Here is a 17,720-nt window from a genome sequence, read left to right as displayed (position 1 = left end):
TTTCTTCTAGGATATGTTTGAACTGCCTGAGCTCCCTCTGCCGCTTCATCAGGGCAAATAAGAGACACGATGTCTGCACCCACCTAGGGGAATGAGTAACTCAAAGCCAGAAGCAGCTGCCATAGGGCACAGATGTGCATTTGAACTAAGAAAACTCAGCTTAGAAGGTCTGGGCTGGATGTGAACCAATATTAATTCCAGGAAGGAGCAATTTGACCCACCCTGCAGTTGCTGAGTGAAATCACTGCTCTCGGTGGTGTCTCGGCAAGTGCTGCGGTGGCCAAGGCTCCCAGAGCCGAGCAAACCCCTCAGACAAAGCTGCCCTGAGATGAAGTGTCTTCAGCATCCCAGTGTTTCCAGGGCAACCAGAGCTGGAATTCAGATCTCATGAAAGTTCACCAAATCTGAGCTCTTTCAGACATAATATTTTTCACTGGCTGAACTGGCATCTTTGAAAGTTGTTTCTGAACAGTGGCTCTAGTGTGTGCAGCCATGTTAAGCATCAGCAAGGGCACAATAGGCAGACGTTACACATTTCTGGAAATAAGAGGCAGCTCCTTTGCCTTCAGTGCTGTTATTGTTCCTTAGGAACACAGACATCACTGTCCTGTTGGATGCATGGCCATTTGGTGGGATAGCTTGTTTCTGAGAGGGTTTAGTAATGGAGACATCAGTAGAGGGTGGAAACAAGCCCTGATATCTCTTTTTCCCTGATGGTGTAATATCAATCCCCTATATATAATAGATACTGAAGCATTTATCTCCCTTCTGTTTTTTTAAGCTTTCAGTGTTGCAACTGTATATATTCCTGTTACCGCATCAAGGTTTCTCGCTTTCGGGTTTTAAGTAAATTCTTGAGCTCCGTGGTTTGTAATTATGTCGAGCAAGTGCTGCTGCTGTAAAATTGTAATTTGATATTTCACATGTCTTTGAATGACACTTTGCTCTTTTATTATATGAAAGGGAAAACAGGCATTCTTAATCCACATGTCCTAGACTGTTCATTATTTGATTTATCACATCTTATCCTTCCCAGATAAATGGTTCCAATCCTTCTTTTAGATTTTTTTGTTCGTCGGTATAAGAACGCTGCTTGTCCCTGAACTCCCCAGTCCTGTTATTTATTTTTGAAACAGCACTGAAAACAGTCTTCCGAGGACAGCAATCACATACATTGTGTAACTGAATTATATAACCCTTCAGCCCATCCTTTATATAGCCTCATATATGTTTGCTTTTTGGATGCAGCCACGCAGCGAACGCAGTTCTTCACTGACCTTTCTCCAGTAATAGCCAAGGACTTTTTCTGAGTTAGTGCTTGTACTAATTTATCGTGGCACAAAGGCACAGTGAACTATGACAGCTCACTGGTGTAACTCCCAGCTGTGCACACGTATGCTGCAGCGAGTCTTTCCACAGAGAGGAGTTATCCCAAAATCTCTGGAAAATTCTCCCATGTAGATAAGTCCTAATTTAGGGCCACATTCCAGTCTCGAGAGTCAGTTTGGGAAGAATCATGGAGATGCATAAAAGGAAAAATAAATGTATGAGCCATGAAGGTTGCCATGGATAGTGGAACAGGGAGTACACAGGGCTGGTATGACAGGGTAGCTAAATAAAGTGGAAGTGACACAGCCAAAGACCTTGAAACATACAGCACAAAATAAAATATTTCCCCAAAAGACAGATCACTCAATTAAAAAAGAAAAAAGCCCCATTTCTAGGCAGAATGAGCTGTAAATCTCTATAAGAACAGAGACAGCAACATTCTTCTCAAGTTACATTGAAGGGTAATAAATCTGCAGGTGATTCTCGGAGCGACTGTTCAGCACGATGACGGACAAAGGTCTGCAGGGCTCTGCAGCGTGGCTTGCAGCTTCTCCTGCTTGTAGCACAGAGATGTAGCTTGGAGAAGCATACACCGAGTCAGGCTACTGGGACTGCTTCTGGGTACTGCTGCCTCAGCAGATGGGACCTGTGTCCTGAAGATACAGGTGACGACAAATGTACGTGGCCTGCCAGTCCCAACAGACTGCTTACGGGAAAATTTAAGAATGGGTGGTTTCAGCTGAAGCATCTCTGGTGAAACCCAACGGAGCTTTGACAGGCACTGTAGCCGCTTTCACAGTGTGTTTCCTTAGCTGACGTCATTTAAATGGCTGGGGAGCTGCAGCTGGAGGGGGAATCGGTGAATCTCAGGCAGACAAGCGGGTGCGATTTCCTTGGGAGCTGCTCAGGACTGAATTGTTCTTACCAGTGTTGCTAAACATGCCCAGGACTGCTGGAATTTTGTCTGTTACCAGGCTCCTTTGTGCTGCCCTCAGACTGAGAGCAGGACAACCCTTTCTTTCTGTTGTAAGTAGGAGCCTGTGTGGGAGTCTTCTAGGAAGATTCTTCTTACTCTTCTAGGAAGGTGCAAATGGCGGGGTTGCTCCCTTATGTTGCTGTAAACCAGCAGTGGTCTCTGTGGTTGGGGAAACCCCTGCCTACTGCTTCTGAGTCCAGAGGCCATGCCAAAGAAGGAGGAGAGGAACCGATGAGCCTGGAGGGTTTCTTTGTCGCCTTGCTTATTGGGAAGCTTTGGATACAACAGCATTTCCTTTAGCAGCTGCAGTAATCCTGTCCCAGCCCATATCTCCAACACAATCTGGTCCTAAAATAGCCTGTTCCTCTGCACAGAAGTAGGAGATCTCATTTTCAAAGCATTTCCTCTGCTGGTAGTCTCCCAGCTTTTACTCACGGTGCTGGTATCCAGTATTGCTGCTGTGAACGGGCAGTGACGCCCATGTGGAAGGAGGAAGGGAAGGGACCTGAGGAGAGGAAAAAATCATCCCCCACCCCAGTGTGGGAAGCGGGGAGAGACCACGTGCCAAAGGGCCACCGCACAAAAGGCAAGAGGTCCAGTGCTGCCTGGAGAAGGATGGCAGGTGGGGGAACGTGTCTGGCTCGGCACAGCCCATCCAGGGTGCTTCTGCACATCGTGCGTCAGTTCACAACCAGAAACATCTAGTGCTGCATCTTCCAGGGCCTGGCCAAAAGCCATGTGAGAGGTGATGCAGGGTGCTGCCGGCAGGGAATTGTTCATGGTGGGTGGAAAGAAAGACGTCTGCAAAATAGGAATGAGCCACCATGCTTACAGCAACAGCTCAGGTAGCAGACTGCCATCTCAGCTGCAGCGGAAAGGATAGTCTTGCTCAGCCATATCTGGAGGAAGGAAATCTCCCAGGTCTTGTCCTGTTCCAGTGTCTTTTCAGGATCTCTAGCTCAAATCCTTACTTTGAGTCATCTTACTCAGACCCTTTGGTCCAGAGTCATTCATCCTTGTCCAGCCCATTTCCCCCACTTTATATTTTCAGCCTACTTCACTATAAAATTTAAGCAACTTAAAGCTATTACAGACATTGCTTGCCACCTCTCCAAAGTGTAAAACTTTATGTATATATAGCTGTAGGTTCTCGTATGTATGACCACAGAGTTTCTGATTTCAGTCCTGAATTTCAGGAGCAAATTCTCCAGCACTGCACAGGACTCTGGTAGATGCCCCCCAAACAGGATTTATCTCAAGCCCGTAAAGAGCACACACACACAAATTAATATTCATTACTAAATTAATATTCATGCTCTTCCTCTGTTGTGATTTATCTGGTTTTGGCACTGTCTGTTTCCTTCACTCCTGGATCCGTCCCTTGCTCTCCTCCTGATTAATGTGTTGATATGAGGCTTCAGGTAAACGGCCAAACTTTCATTTATCTGTCCTTTAAACTAATTGTTTCTTCATGGCTAATCAGCTCTGTCTTTATTATAAAAATCTGGTGTTATTTTGTGCTGTTGGGACATTACTGCTGGCTAAGTATTGCCTCTGTATAGCGTAACACCAAAGAACGTGCCATCTTCCTTCTGAGTCTGAACTCCCGTGTCCTGGTCCAGCAGCAGCTCACCTCCTCCTTTCCCATCCACCTGCACCATGTGTGATGGACAGTAATGGATTATTTTCCATGGGGAACACAATGTGAAACTTTGAGCTTGCCTTTTCTCTTGCTTCCTCTGCTAGAATGATCATTTGAAATATTTTTATAAAAACCAGTCTACTTCCCCAGTGGTTTTTGTGGAGCAGAAATCACTTAGAATCATAGAATCACAGAATCATTAAGGTTGGAAAGGACCTTTGAGATCATCGAGTCCAACCGTTAACCTACTGCCTGGTCCACCTCTAACCATGGCCCTAAGCACCACATCCACGTGTTTTCTGAACGCTTCCAGGGACTGTGATTGCACCACTTCCCTGGGCAGTCTGTTCCAATGCCTAACCACTCCCTCCGTGAAGAAATTTTTCCTCATATCTCATCTAAACCTCCCCTGGCGCAGCTTGAGGCCGTTTCCTCTCGTCCTATCCCTTGTTACTTGGGAGAAGAGACCGACCCCCACCTCGCTACAGCCTCCTTTCAGGGAGTTGTACAGAGCGATAAGGTCTCCCCTCAGCCTCCTCTTCTCCAAACATAAAGCGTGTCTTTAAAACTGATGGAAGGTTTTGCCAGGCTGTTTAAATGCAGTCCAGCTGTCAGGAAACAAAATTCTACCTTTTGTAAAAAAAAAAAAAAATCCACTACCTCCTTTCCTCCTTCAGAGTCCCTCTCTGGGCAACATCTGGAAACAGTCTAATTCCTGTCCTGAACATAACCTGGTTTAATCCTTCCTTAGCAGGTACTAGAGCTGGACCGTAAATGAAAGGCCCTACAATCTCCTTATCGCAGCCAGATCCTTGCTCATCCCATGGATGCTGCTGCCTGGGCAAGGCTGATACCGTCACCCAGCACCCTTTGCTGTGACTATCTCCCTATAAAACTTGAGAGCAGCCTCAGCAGCGAGGTGGCAGCTGCTGATGGTACAGGAGGAGGATGAGGAATTGCTTAGGAAGCGGTGGGACTTTCACATCACACCAGAGCCATCTGCCTACTAGGGGAAATCCCACCGGGGGTGAGGAGGTGACTTCCTTCCTGGCAAACTATCCTGCTCCAGCTGCGGCGTGTGGCACGAGCGGTGAGAGGTGGACACGTCTGGCACTTGTGTGCATCCTTTCGAACTCATCTGCCTCTTGGCTTGGCTGTGCCTTGGCTCACAAGGCCTCCCCACAACCTGCAAAAGGGACATTTCCCTTCAGGTTTCCTTCTCTATTGTACCTCAGAAGGTAAGAGTTTCATAGCAAGGACTTTACTGCAGACCCACACAGCAGGAAAATGTTTGTAGTGATACAAAAATAGACTGATGCAAAAAGAATATGCCTCAGATTCTTGAAGCTTCCCTACATTAGAGGTAGACATGGGCTTGAATTGAATTTTCCAGAAGAGAAGTGATTAGTGCAGAAATCACGGAAAACGACTGGGGTGTGAAGCACTCAAGGGCTGCTGGTTGAAGAGAATATCCAGCACTCTGGCTCTCAAAATGTAAATAGGAAACAGTAAAAAAATCTTATCTATATTTTGCAGCTAATGAAAACACTAGTCTCTCCTGGGAGCCAAGTCTTTGCTCTAATTTTAATGCATTTTCTTAGGTTTTCCTTAGCTGTGACTAATTTGCACTGTCAGGTGTGCCTTTTTTGAAGTTAAAAAGCATATCTGAAGTGCTACAACCTCTAGCCAGAATATTTAAATTAGTGAATACCCACTGAAACCACATCTCACAGCCTGTCAAGTGAGGGGATGGCACTCAGATACCCTCATGCTCTGCTGAGTGATGGGTACAAGCAATCTCTGCTCCCGTGGGAGCCCGGAGGCAATTCTTCCCGGGTGAAGTGCTGTTTGCTGTGCTGGCCCCTTGCACTGTTTGGGCTGTGCACAAACAGCACTTTGACTATCGAGCACAAAACATTTCAAAGCCAGATCTCAGAAAGCAGTTTCGTCAGTGGGGCATGCAGTGACGTTCCCCTCCCTGAATCCCAGAGTGCTGGCAATTGTATGTACAGTTTGGAAAACACACCGAATCACACCTGCCTTTTTCTTTTTTTTTAGACTATATCCTAAAACAGTTCTAAATATATATAATTACATATATTTAATTATAACTGTATTATAATATGTAACTTTAAAGACTTTGCCCACATGCTTACTATGGCTGTGTTCACATCACGTATTAAACCTGGGCCTGCTGATCACACCATAAAGCCTCTGTCCCCAGGCCACAGGGTGCTTTAGCCAAGGGTCAAAGTCTTTAGGAGACCCCAGGGTCGGACCTCGGTGGGGTGGTCTGGGATGGCACCGAGCTGCTCCTAATTGCTCTTCAGCTGCTACTTCCTCTGGTTCAGCTGATCCCCGAGCTCAGCTCTGCTCAATGATCTAGCAGAGAGAAAAATGAGAGGGCTTGAGGAACTCACAAGCAGACACAGCCTCAGCTGGGCAGTTCACCCTGCATGGCAGGCTTAATATATAGGGTGGACATACCTTATGGTGCCTATGACAGATGGAATAACACGGCATACTGAGTTCATGAGAGCAATTCAGGCCACCTGCTACCCATGACTACTAGGCCATGGGGACCAGGCTCTGCCAAGCCTGGGTAGGAGGCCTCTGAACTGTTGTTAGATGTCATTTAAGATGCTGTAGTAATGTAGTAAGATGCTTCAGTGTGCTGCCTTCTGCATGTAATTTGGGACCAAGATGGCTGTTCCCACCTGTGTGCTGGCAAAGACCAAAAGGAGCTGCAGTCTGTTACTTCAATAAAACTAAGGAGAGTTTTGATTTAGGTATTCAGTGCCATCTAATGTTGTATATTTGTACATGGGAGGGTAAGCAGGGATTTGGACAAGGGCCAGAGATGAGTTTGCACATGACTTACGCTTAATGTTAGGCATGTGACTGGCTGCCTACAAGGCGAGGTGTTGTTTGCACATAACTGTGTCTGTATTGTCCATGCAGCTGAGCATAAACAAATGATTGTGCATTTGTTTGCAAACATTAACCCTGCAGAGTAGGGAGGCTAGTGCCGCGACAGCTGGATCTGTGGCAGCACCTATTAACTCCTTGAAAAGCACAAAAAGGTACAGATGTGTGTGACATAATTAGCATCACGACAATGAATGTTTTTCTACTGGGAATGTAGCCAAAGCAGGTTTTCTTGCTGTCTCCAGAAAGCTGTCAGCTCTTCTCTCTGTGCCCCCTCTACAGAATTTATTTTCTCTAAGCGGGGAAATAAAAAGCAGATTTTGCATATCTACCTATCTATTCTTGCTTTTTGTCATGGAGATTGGAGAAAGACCTAGGTGCTTCCTGCGTACAGCAACAACATATGCAAGCTGAGCAAAAAATCCAGAATCCAGTCAGTGCTGGATTCCAGAGGAAAAGGTTGCGTTTGGATGTTCTGTACTTTCTGGAAAGAGACCTTCACAGAGAGTGAAACGGTTGTTATTTTTTACTGTCAGAGCATTTTCATTCTGTCTGATGAGAGCTGTGTCTTCCCGTCCTTCTCTGATGCTGGCTGGGGTTTAATTTCTTATTTTCTGACTGGTTTCATATGGAGACTTGTAGAACCACGACACCTGATGGATTTCCCCCCATCCTTCCTTCTCTTGCTAATAATGTTTAAATCTGTTTGCAGTCAAATATGACAGAAGGGCAAAAGGTTGAACAGAAGTTCATGCCACCTTTGTGAAAATAGGCAGATGGGTAGAAAATAAAACACCTGTAAGCATACTTACTGAAGTAAAGGCTGGAAACTCATGCGTCATTAGAGAATCCAGGTGGGAGGGACACCTTGTAGGTCCTGCTATTGTGGGGGGAAAGCTTCACTTGGTGATTTTGCTTCTTTAGATATGGAAATCAGCCCATCAGGGCACAAGTCCCCAGGAAACCAGGATTCACTGGTGCTGGTGCTCAAAACTTACTTGTGCAAGTTTTTGCAGGTTGCTAGAAAGACTTCTATGTGCAGCTGGTTTAAAAAAACCCTAGTCCACAGCCGTGACGCTGCTTCCTTTTAGAAAAGGCTGTCTGTGTGTCAACATCCCATGCTACAAATGCAGTCTGATCTTTGAAATAATTTATGTACTACTTAATAAAACATCCAAATTTACCCCTTTAATCAGAGGTTCTCAAAGCGCTTTGCATATGTTAGGAAGTGATCTCCAGGGATGAGGGTGGCCTTCTAATTCTCATTTTACAGAGGAGAAACGTGTGGCAGGCAGGCAAAATGGTTTGCTCAGGGTTACACGATAGGCTGGGAAAGGGGGTCCGGCCCTGCAGACGCATGAGGGGCGTGCAGTAGACACAGAGTTTTTTGGCTACTGTGCATCCATCGCATTGCTGCCACGCACCGTGGTCTGGTCCCACCCATTCGGTTCCTGCGGTTTGGTTGCTCAGCACAAGTTTTCAAGCTCTGGCTCTGTAGTCTTTGCAGATGAAGAGCAGAGAACTGTTAAGTCATGTACAACCAGCTTGTTCTATGCAGCTGTAAAATACATGAAGACAGTGCTACGCCAAAGGCAGCAGGGTTAAGGCACTGCAATTTCAGTAGCCACTAGCACGCAAGAGAGAGACGTAGCTAGCAGCATATGCAGCCAGCTATGAGTCTTTAGCCTGAACGATCAGGTATAAATGGATACAGTTGACAGCTGAGCCAGTTGACTTTCAACTTTTTTGCCAAGCAAGATTCAAACCTACGTCCAAACTGTGACACACTGGTCACTCTGATGCCACGCACTTCATTAAAGATGACTTCAGTGCTGCTGCTTCTCATTCCTGCAATTGGAGCAAGCGGTGTTTGGCTTACACCTGTTGAACTCTAAACCTCATCAGACCAAATTTCACCCGTGGATTATTTAGGTGTTTATTAAGTGATTGTTCTTTATATGAGAACCGCACAGCACTGCAATCCTGTTGCATCACACAGAAGTTAACCTCTGAAAGCATCAACTAATTAATCCTCCTCACTCACATCTGTAGTAGGCAGGGAAATAGGAGATGATCTGTTTCAGCTTACAGGAAGGTGGCCAGTGTAGTGGGGCTGTGGAAGTTGCTATAATAAATCACGGCCATAATATCTAAAAAACTGCATATGCATTTTTCAATGCAGATTTGTTTATTATGTACTTCCTTGGATAATGAAAAAGTGAATAAAAGGTTTGCTTTCAAAATAATTTTCTGAGCTTTTGAATTCTGTACAAGCTTGTGAATTTGTTTTGCAAACTTGTGTGTGTGTGAACTGGTTAGACTGGACAGAATTTGATTGAGAAAAGTGGCAAAGATCTGGATTTTTTGCATTAAGCTCCTCATATTTTGAAGCCTGTTTGGTAACACAGGCAGTGGATAGAAAGATTCCAGTCTTTCTGCAGCTGACCTAGCTTACTTTTCTAAAGGCATTTGTGATACCTGAGCTTTGAAATGGTGAATATCACAGGAGTGCAAAATCCCCCAAAAGAGACATTTCAAGCTTTGCAAGAATGAATATTTAAAACAATCAATCAAATGCCCAACATCATCAGATTTTCAGGCAAACTGAAAGCAAAAAAGAGTACTAACCCATCGAAATCAGCAATCGTAGCCAAGCAATGTTTGCCCCCTTTCCAGACCTTTGTGGAGAATGGGCCCTTCAGCTGCAGTGGCTTCCTGAGAAGTAGGAGTTAGAGCTACAAACCCCTCCGGGATCAGAAAGGCCTACAACCCTCTCTTTGCAAATTTTGCGGAACGTTTTTGTGTAAGATTCAGTAGAACCACTTCCCTTCCCTCCAGCTCTGTCAATACTGGCTGTCTGTGCTGGGTGTGATGGGATCGCACTGGGACAGTGAGGAAATCTAGACTGGAGGTAGGTACCTCTTCATGAGTTGGCGTTACAACGGCGCTTATGTCTCAGCTCAGGCTGGGACATGTCGAGCATCACTGGGCATCTTGGGAGCCTGGCAATCCCAAACACGCGGATGGATGAGGTGTAGGTGATTGCAGCATCTGGCAGGCCTGGATGACAGAATATCTTCACTATTCCCTTGACCTAAATGCTAAAATTTGCCAGGTCCGTTATAGGCGGGAGATGGTCTGAATACGGCTCCTAGTGGTTAAAAGCACCCATGACATGTTTTATATGAGCTTTGCTAGAGCTTTGAAGCTCTTGGAAAATTGGATGAGTAGCTCTTCCCTTTCCCTAGAATCACCCATTGTCATCTTCCTTCCTTTTTTAAACGTGATTTTTCATCCTTGCTAGAATGCCTGGGTTTCCTCTGTAATGAGGAGGATGACAACTGTGAGAAAAAGTATGCAAACACAGAAAGATGGATAGTGCCCTGACTCCTAGCCATCACAGGATATTTTAGGCAAGTCATTTTGCCTTTTCCTATCTGTCTCCCCATTTGCTCACTACTGTGCATGTTGCATGTTGGAATTTCAGTCACAGAAAATGATCCCATTGTGACTGAAGCAATAAAAATCTGAAATGAAAAGGTAATCCTGCCCGAAATTGCTTTTGAAGTGTAAGACAAGAAACAACAGATGGATACAGTCACGGAGGGGAATTTAAGGCAACAGTGAAGCATACTGATCAGTGTGATAGGCAGCCAGCACAGGGTATAAGCTGTTGCCAAGGCTTCTGTATTGTGGCAAAAAAAATTTAATGATGGATTTGAGAAAAGCTAATGAGAGAGCTCTGTAAATATTTTTGTAAGCCCAAAGCATGAGAGAAAGCATGAAATTGATTGTTTGAACATCTAACAGTAACTAATTTGTGTAGTAAGTATGATACCCATGAATTCGTAATGGAGGTTATGCAGGTTAATTCATGAGCATGTCTAAGTGTGTTTAAATACCATTGAAGAGTAGAGTATTGTTAAATTAATCATTCCAGGGAAAAGTCTTAGAATCATTATAAAGAAAGGCAGACTGATTTGAGACAGGTGATGAGTGAAGAAATTGGAAGCCGCTAGGCCATAACCTCCTGATATGAGCAGAGGAGGTCATTAAGATGAAAACTGCCAAAGGGATTTTTTAGCAATTGCAGACTCTGCCATATCAGATTGGGTTTTATTTTCATTTGCAGTGGCTAAAATACTGGTTGTGGCTGCTCTGACTTCAGTCCTAGCATGTGTGCTGATTTCAGGAAGGAAAAGACATTTCACTGGGGGTGAGAGAACTACTTACCTGAGCGAACTAAATAATAAAAGAACTAAAATAATACAGAGCCAGGCATACGGCCAGTGTGTTAACTGTCGAAGCAGTTAGCCTATCCCAGCACAAGTGAGGTAACTACAACGAAGGAAGTGTCATATCTAAAACCAACATTTCTTTTAAGCATGTCTCAGTATCATATAAAATTTCATTTTGAAACTGTTGTTTGGAACAGAAAATAACTTTTAAAGGACTCCAACTCTTAATCTCACAAAGCTCCTCAGAGTCAATTCCTGACACAGCCCCCTGACCCTGAATACTCTCAGTCTGCTGTCTGCAGTGAAGACAACTGGGAGGACCACTGTGAAAAAAGACTTTGTATGAAGTTACAGTTATTTTCAACAGCAGCTAAAATGTATTTCCTAAAAAACAGATCCTCTGGGTTTGTATCCTTTCGAATTACTGCAAAGATTTGTTTATTATTATTTTTTAAACTTACGAGATTTTCTCTGTCCTAGTTGTAAGAGTTGAATTTGAGGTTGTGAAATCTGATCTTTTTCAAGAAGCCTTTAGAAAGATCTTTCTAGTGTGATTTGTGCAAGATGATTCAGGCCAGAGCAAATGTGACCCCTCTGTGCCCTATTCCTGCCTGGACAAAAGCAGTCGCCTGCAGCTGTGTCCATATTGCCCTCAAAGGATTTTTAAAATGCCACTTGACATGCTGAATGTATTTGAATGAATATTTTCTGTCATTACCAATTGAAATAACTCCTGTCTTCTCCTCATGACCTTCAGAGCTGGAGTCCCGTAGAAGAACAGCATTCTTCCTCTTTCAGACAAATAGAAGTCTGATTGCCCTACACCAAAAAGGAAGTTTATGACATGGGAAGTATTGCCTTGTTCTTGAAGAGAGGTGGTGGGTTAGACAATCTGTGTAGACATCATAGGGAACTCATTTAACAAGTTCTAAGCTCTAGTTTCAGGCTAGCTCAGGCATGAGCTCACTCTGTGGCTGTGGACACGTCTTGCGGTATTTTATCAAGTCTGAATTTTTTAAGTCTCTGGAACTCGAGGGCCAGGAGCATGAAGATACGGACAGTGACCCATCCAAGGGGTTGACTAGGGGGAACCAGTCAGCCCCACGCATTATAATGGCCACTGGTAAGGAAAAAAGAAGGGTAATTGTCATAGGCAACTCCCTTCTGAAGGGAACAGAGGGCCCGATATGCTGACCGGACCCATCCCACAGGGAAGTCTGTTGCCTCCCTGGGGCAAGGATAAGAGACATTACCAGGAAGCTCCCGAGGCTGGTAAAGTCATCCAATTATTATCCACTAAGATTGTTCAGGCTGGCAGCGATGAGGTAGCTGATAGAGGCACAAAGATGATCAAAAGGGACTTTAGAGAACTGGGGCGATTACTTGAAGGATCAGGAGCGCAGGTAGTGTTTTCCTCCATCCCATCAGTAGCCGGGAGGCATGCGGAAAGGAACAGGAAGACCCATCTCATTAACACGTGGCTCAGAGGCTGGTGTCAGAGGTGGAATTTTGGGTTTTTCAATCACGGGGCAGTTTACATGGCACCAGGCTTGCTGGAGACAGACGGGGTTCACCTGTCGCAAAGGGGGAAAAGGATTCTGGCTCAGGAGTTATCTGGCCTAGTTGAGAGAGCTTTAAACTAGATTCAAAGGGGAAGGGGATAAAACCAGTCTTGCTTGGGATGAACCTAGGGGTGGCATGCCTGTGGTGGAGAAGAGATCAATAGCCCAACTGAAGTGCATTTACACCAATGCACGCAGCATGGGCAATAAGCAGGAGGAGCTGGAAGCCATTGCATGGCAGGAAAACTATGATGTGGTTGCCATCACAGAAACATGGTGGGACGACTCACACAACCGGAGTGCTGCAATGGATGGCTACAAGCTCTTTAGAAGGGACGGGCAAGGAAGGAGAGGTGGTGGAGTAGCCTTGTATGTTAGAGAGTGTTTTGACTGTCTAGAGCTCAACGACGGTAATGATAGGGTTGAGTGCTTATGGGTAGAGATCAGAGGGAAGGCTAATAAGGCAGATATCCTGGTGAGAGTCTGTTATAGACCACCCAACCAGGATGAGGAAACAGATGAAGTATTCTGCCAGTGGTTGGCTGAAGTCTCACAATCTCTAGCCCTTGTTCTCGTGGGAGACTTCAACTTACCAGATCTCTGCTGGAAATACAACACAGCAGAGAGGAAGCAGTCTCGGAGGTTCCTGGAGTGTGTGGGAGATGATAACTTCCTGATGCAGCTGGTAAGCGAGCCAACCAGGGGAGGTGCCCCGCTGGACCTGCTGTTTACGAACAGAGAGGGCCTGGTGGGTGATGTGGTGGTCGGAGGCTGTTTTGGGCTCAGCGACCATGAAATGACAGAGTTTTCAATTCTTGGAGAAATAAGAAGGGGGTCAGCAAAACCACTACCCTGAACTTTTGAAGGGCAGACTTTGGATTGTTTAGGAGTCTGGTTAGCAGAGTCCCTGGGGAGGCAGCCCTGAAGGGCAAAGGAGTCCAGGAAGGGTGGATGTCATTCAAGAAGGAAATCTCAAAGGCGCAGGAGCAGGCCGTCCTCATGTGCCGTAAGTCGAGCACGCGGGGGAGAGGACCGGCCTGGCTGAACAGAGAGCTTTGGCTGGAACTCAGGGAAAAAAGGAGAGCTTACCACCTTTGGAAGAAGGGGCAGGTGACTCAGGAGGACTACAAGGATGTTGTGAGGTTATGCAGGGAGAAGATCAGAAAGACAAAGACCCAGCTAGAACTTAAACTAGCCACCGCCGTTAAAGATAACAAAAAATGTTTTTACAAATATACCAGCGACAAAAAGGAGGGCCAGGGAGAATCTCCATCCTTTGTTGGATGCGGAGGGAAACATTGCCACGAAGGATGAGGAGAAGGCTGAGGTACTTAATGCCTTCTTTGCCTCAATCTTTAATAGTCAGACTGGTCATCCTCGGGGTTTTCAGGCCCCTGAGCTGGGAGATGGAGATAGGATGCAGAATGAAGCCCCAGTTGTTGAAGAGATGGCAGTCACTGACCTGCTCCCCCACCTGGATGCTCACAAGTCCATGGGGCCAGACAGGATCTACCCGAGGATACTGAGGGAGCTGGCAGAGGAGCTGGCCAAGCCACTCTCCATCATCTATCAGCAGTCCTGGTCAACCGGGGAGGTCCCAGATGACTGCAAGTTACAAAATGTGATGCCCCTCTACAAGAAGGGTCGGAAGGAGGATCCAGGGAACTACAGGCCTGTCAGCCTGACCTCAGTGCCGGGGAAGGTCATGAAACAGATCATCTCGAGTGCCATCATGCGACACGTGTGGGACAACCAGGGGATCAGGCTCAGCCAGCATGGGTTTATGAAAGGGAGGTCCTGCTTCACTAACCTGGTCTCCTTCTATGACAAGGTGACCCGCTTAGTGGATGAGGGGAAGGCTGTGGATGTTGTCTACTTGGACTTTAGTAAGGCCTTTGACACAGTCTCCCACAGCATTCTCCTGGAGAAGCTGGCTGCTCACGGCTTGGATGGGTGCACTCTGCGCTGGGTTAAAAACTGGCTGGCAGCCGAGCCCAGAGACTGGTGGTGAATGGAGTCAAATCCAGTTGGTGGCCGGTCACGAGTGGTGTTCCCCAGGGCTCAGTGTTGGGACTGGTCCTGTTCAGTATCTTCATTGATGATCTGGATGAGGGGATTGAGCGCACCCTCAGTAAGTTTGCAGTGACACCAAGTTGGGTGGAAGTGTCGATCTGCTGGAGGGTAGGAAGGCCCTACAGAGGGATCTGGACAGGCTGGATCGTTGGGCTGGGGCCAACTGTATGAGGTTCAACAAGGCTCAGTGCCGGGTCCTGCACTTGGGTCACAACAACCCCATGCAACGCTACAGGCTGGGGGAGGAGGGGCTGGAGAGCTGCCCGGCGGGAAAAGGACCTGGGGGTGTTGGTTGACAGCTGCCTGAACATGAGCCAGCAGTGTGCTCAGGTGGCCAAGAAGGCCAATGGCATCCTGGCTTGCATCAGGAATAGTGTGGCCAGCAGGACCAAGGAGGTGATAGTGCCCCTGTACTCGGCACTGGTGAGGCCGCACCTCGAGTACTGTGTTCAGTGTTGGGCCCGTCACTCCAAGAAGGACATCGAGGTGCTGGAGCGTGGCCAGAGAAGGGCAACGAAGCTGGTGAAGGGTCTGGATCACAAGTCTTATGAGGAGCAGCTGAGGGAGCTGGGGTTGTTTAGTCTGGAGAAGAGGAGGCTGAGGGGAGACCTTCTTGCTCTCTAAAACTCCCTGAAAGGAGGCTGTAGCGAGGTGGGGGTCGGTCTCTTCTCCCTAGTAACAAGTGATAGGATGAGAGGAAACGACCTCAAGTTGTGCCAGGGGAAGTTTAGGTTGGATATTAGGAAAAACTTCTTCACCGAAAGGGCTGTCAGGCATTGGCACAGGCTGCCCAGGGAAGTGGTTGAGTCTCCATCCCTGGAGGTATTTAAAAGCCATGTAGATGTGGTGCTCAGGGACATGGTTTAGTGGTGGACTTGGCAGTGCTAGGTTAACAGTTGGACTTGATGATCTTAAGGGTCTTTTCCAACCTTGACGGTTCTATGATTCTATGAAACCTAAAACAGGATTGTTGAGTCTCAGTGACAATCAAATAGACAGTTTTTCCAGAGAATCTGGAACTAGGCCTACCAAGAGTTAAGTGTCAGTGGACAAAAGGAGCTGGGGTTTTCTCAGCTGGAAGATACTGCACATAAAAAGGAAGATAAAAGGAGTACTACTTTGTGGTGGGGGAAACCCCGACCTCAGTTGTAGGAAACAGTTCACTCCAAGTAGGCCCTTCAAAGAAGACAGGACTTTGATTTCAGCCTGTACACATGCTGGCAAGGAACAAATAATTATAGCTTTTTCTCTTCTGTTATCAGTAATACTAGGGAAGGGAAGTCCACAGTTCACCAGCATTTTATCTGACTTCTGTTTTTCAGAGAAACGGTAAGTAATTTTCCTCCAAGCTTCCTCAGAGATGTCTTTGGCTGCCAAGAAGCCGTGATGACTGTACACCTCCAGTTTATACTGAATACAACCACAGTCAGAGAGACAGCATTTCTGAAAATTTCTCTTAAGCTACTTCAAACTCAACATATAAAAACATAGTCAAAATCAGTAGCTACTTCTGAAATTCCTTGCCTCCATTTAGGATGTGCTTACATTCCAAAGACAGAATGAAAGAAGAAAGTTCGTTCTTCATTTGTGCTAAGATAAAAGTCAGCTGGGGTTTTAATAGAGGGAAGGGGATTGGTTTTATCCTCAACTTTCCCTTTTAAGTATTCATTTACTACTAACCCAGGTTAAAAACCTCAGCTGCCATACTCATGGCAGTTTTAGCTCAAATTGTCCAGCCCAAGTTAAGAATATACTTTTTTTCCCCCCAGAATAGACATATTTTGAGTTGTCTTATTTGTGAAATGGTTGCCTCTTACCTGTTCCTTGATGGGTATGTTTATGAGTTAATGCTTGCACAGAGCTTGAAAGAAGTCCATGTTTATTAAATCTGGAGATCAGGAGTTGCATAAAATGGAACAGAGGTAACCACCTCCATACACCCAGCCCAGCCCCTTACCTGTCCTGTTCACGTTTGTTTGCTTTGAACAGATGGAGCAGGGTAAATATGCTCGTTAAAAATAAATCCTGTGGAGCTATTGTACCTGCTTTTTCTGCACAGAGGGTGAAACAAAGAAGCAGACAGCTCAGGTCCTGAATGTCAAGGCCTGATGGCAGCCAACACTGCCTGGCAGAGAAGCAGTGCACTGATTCTTCCCATGTGGTCTTACAGAGGTGAGTCATGGCAAAGAGAGGTGCAGATACAAGTATTTTATTCATAAACTAGAGGAACCAAATAACAGCATTACTATGCATCGTATGGAAAATGCTGCCAGTACTATTCAACGTGAATGGCCTGGCAGGGAAGGGAAATGCAGCTTGTTACTTTTTGTTCATCTGAACTATAAACTTCGGACTAACCTTCCAGGCAGAGTTTTGCTAGTCTTAGTAACTTGTTGTTAGCAGTCAAAAACAGGTGAAAAAAAACCCTATATAATTTATTATCTTCTTAATCATCCCAACAAGAATCTAAGCACTGAATGCACAGATGACATAAAGAGTGGGATTTTTTTCCCCTCAGTTGTAACTGGAAAGATGCAGATGTGCAAATGCTTCTTGAGAAATCTGCAACTTCCTATATGTATTTATTAGTTATTCTTGTGTCTCTGTACTCTTATTAGAACAGTTAAGCTGAGGTTTATCACATCGGTCTTTAGGTACCAACTGAAGTACCTAAGCTGAAATCCACCCTAAGCTCCTTCCGTTCTCAGTGGTGTCTTCATCCCACTGTCAGTTTGAATCCTGGTGCTCCACAGTTACGAGCAAGAGGTACACTTTCAAAAACAACTCGTCACCTTTATATACTGCTGTGTATAATCAGTATCTACAAGCCCAAAGCACAACAGGCTGGAGGGAAAAGACTTGCTCTGGTCTGCTAAACATATAGTTAGTGACAGTAATGCTCAGGAATTCAAATGTTTGCAGAACATCCTTTTGCAGAGTTTGCTACTTGGGGGTAGTCTTGGGAGACAGGG

The sequence above is a fragment of the Platalea leucorodia genome, assembly GCF_965183815.1.
Source record: "Platalea leucorodia genome assembly, chromosome: 1".
Lineage (NCBI taxonomy): Eukaryota > Metazoa > Chordata > Aves > Pelecaniformes > Threskiornithidae > Platalea > Platalea leucorodia.
The sequence above is the reverse complement of the archived record's forward strand: the minus strand, read 5'-3'. Positions refer to the sequence as shown.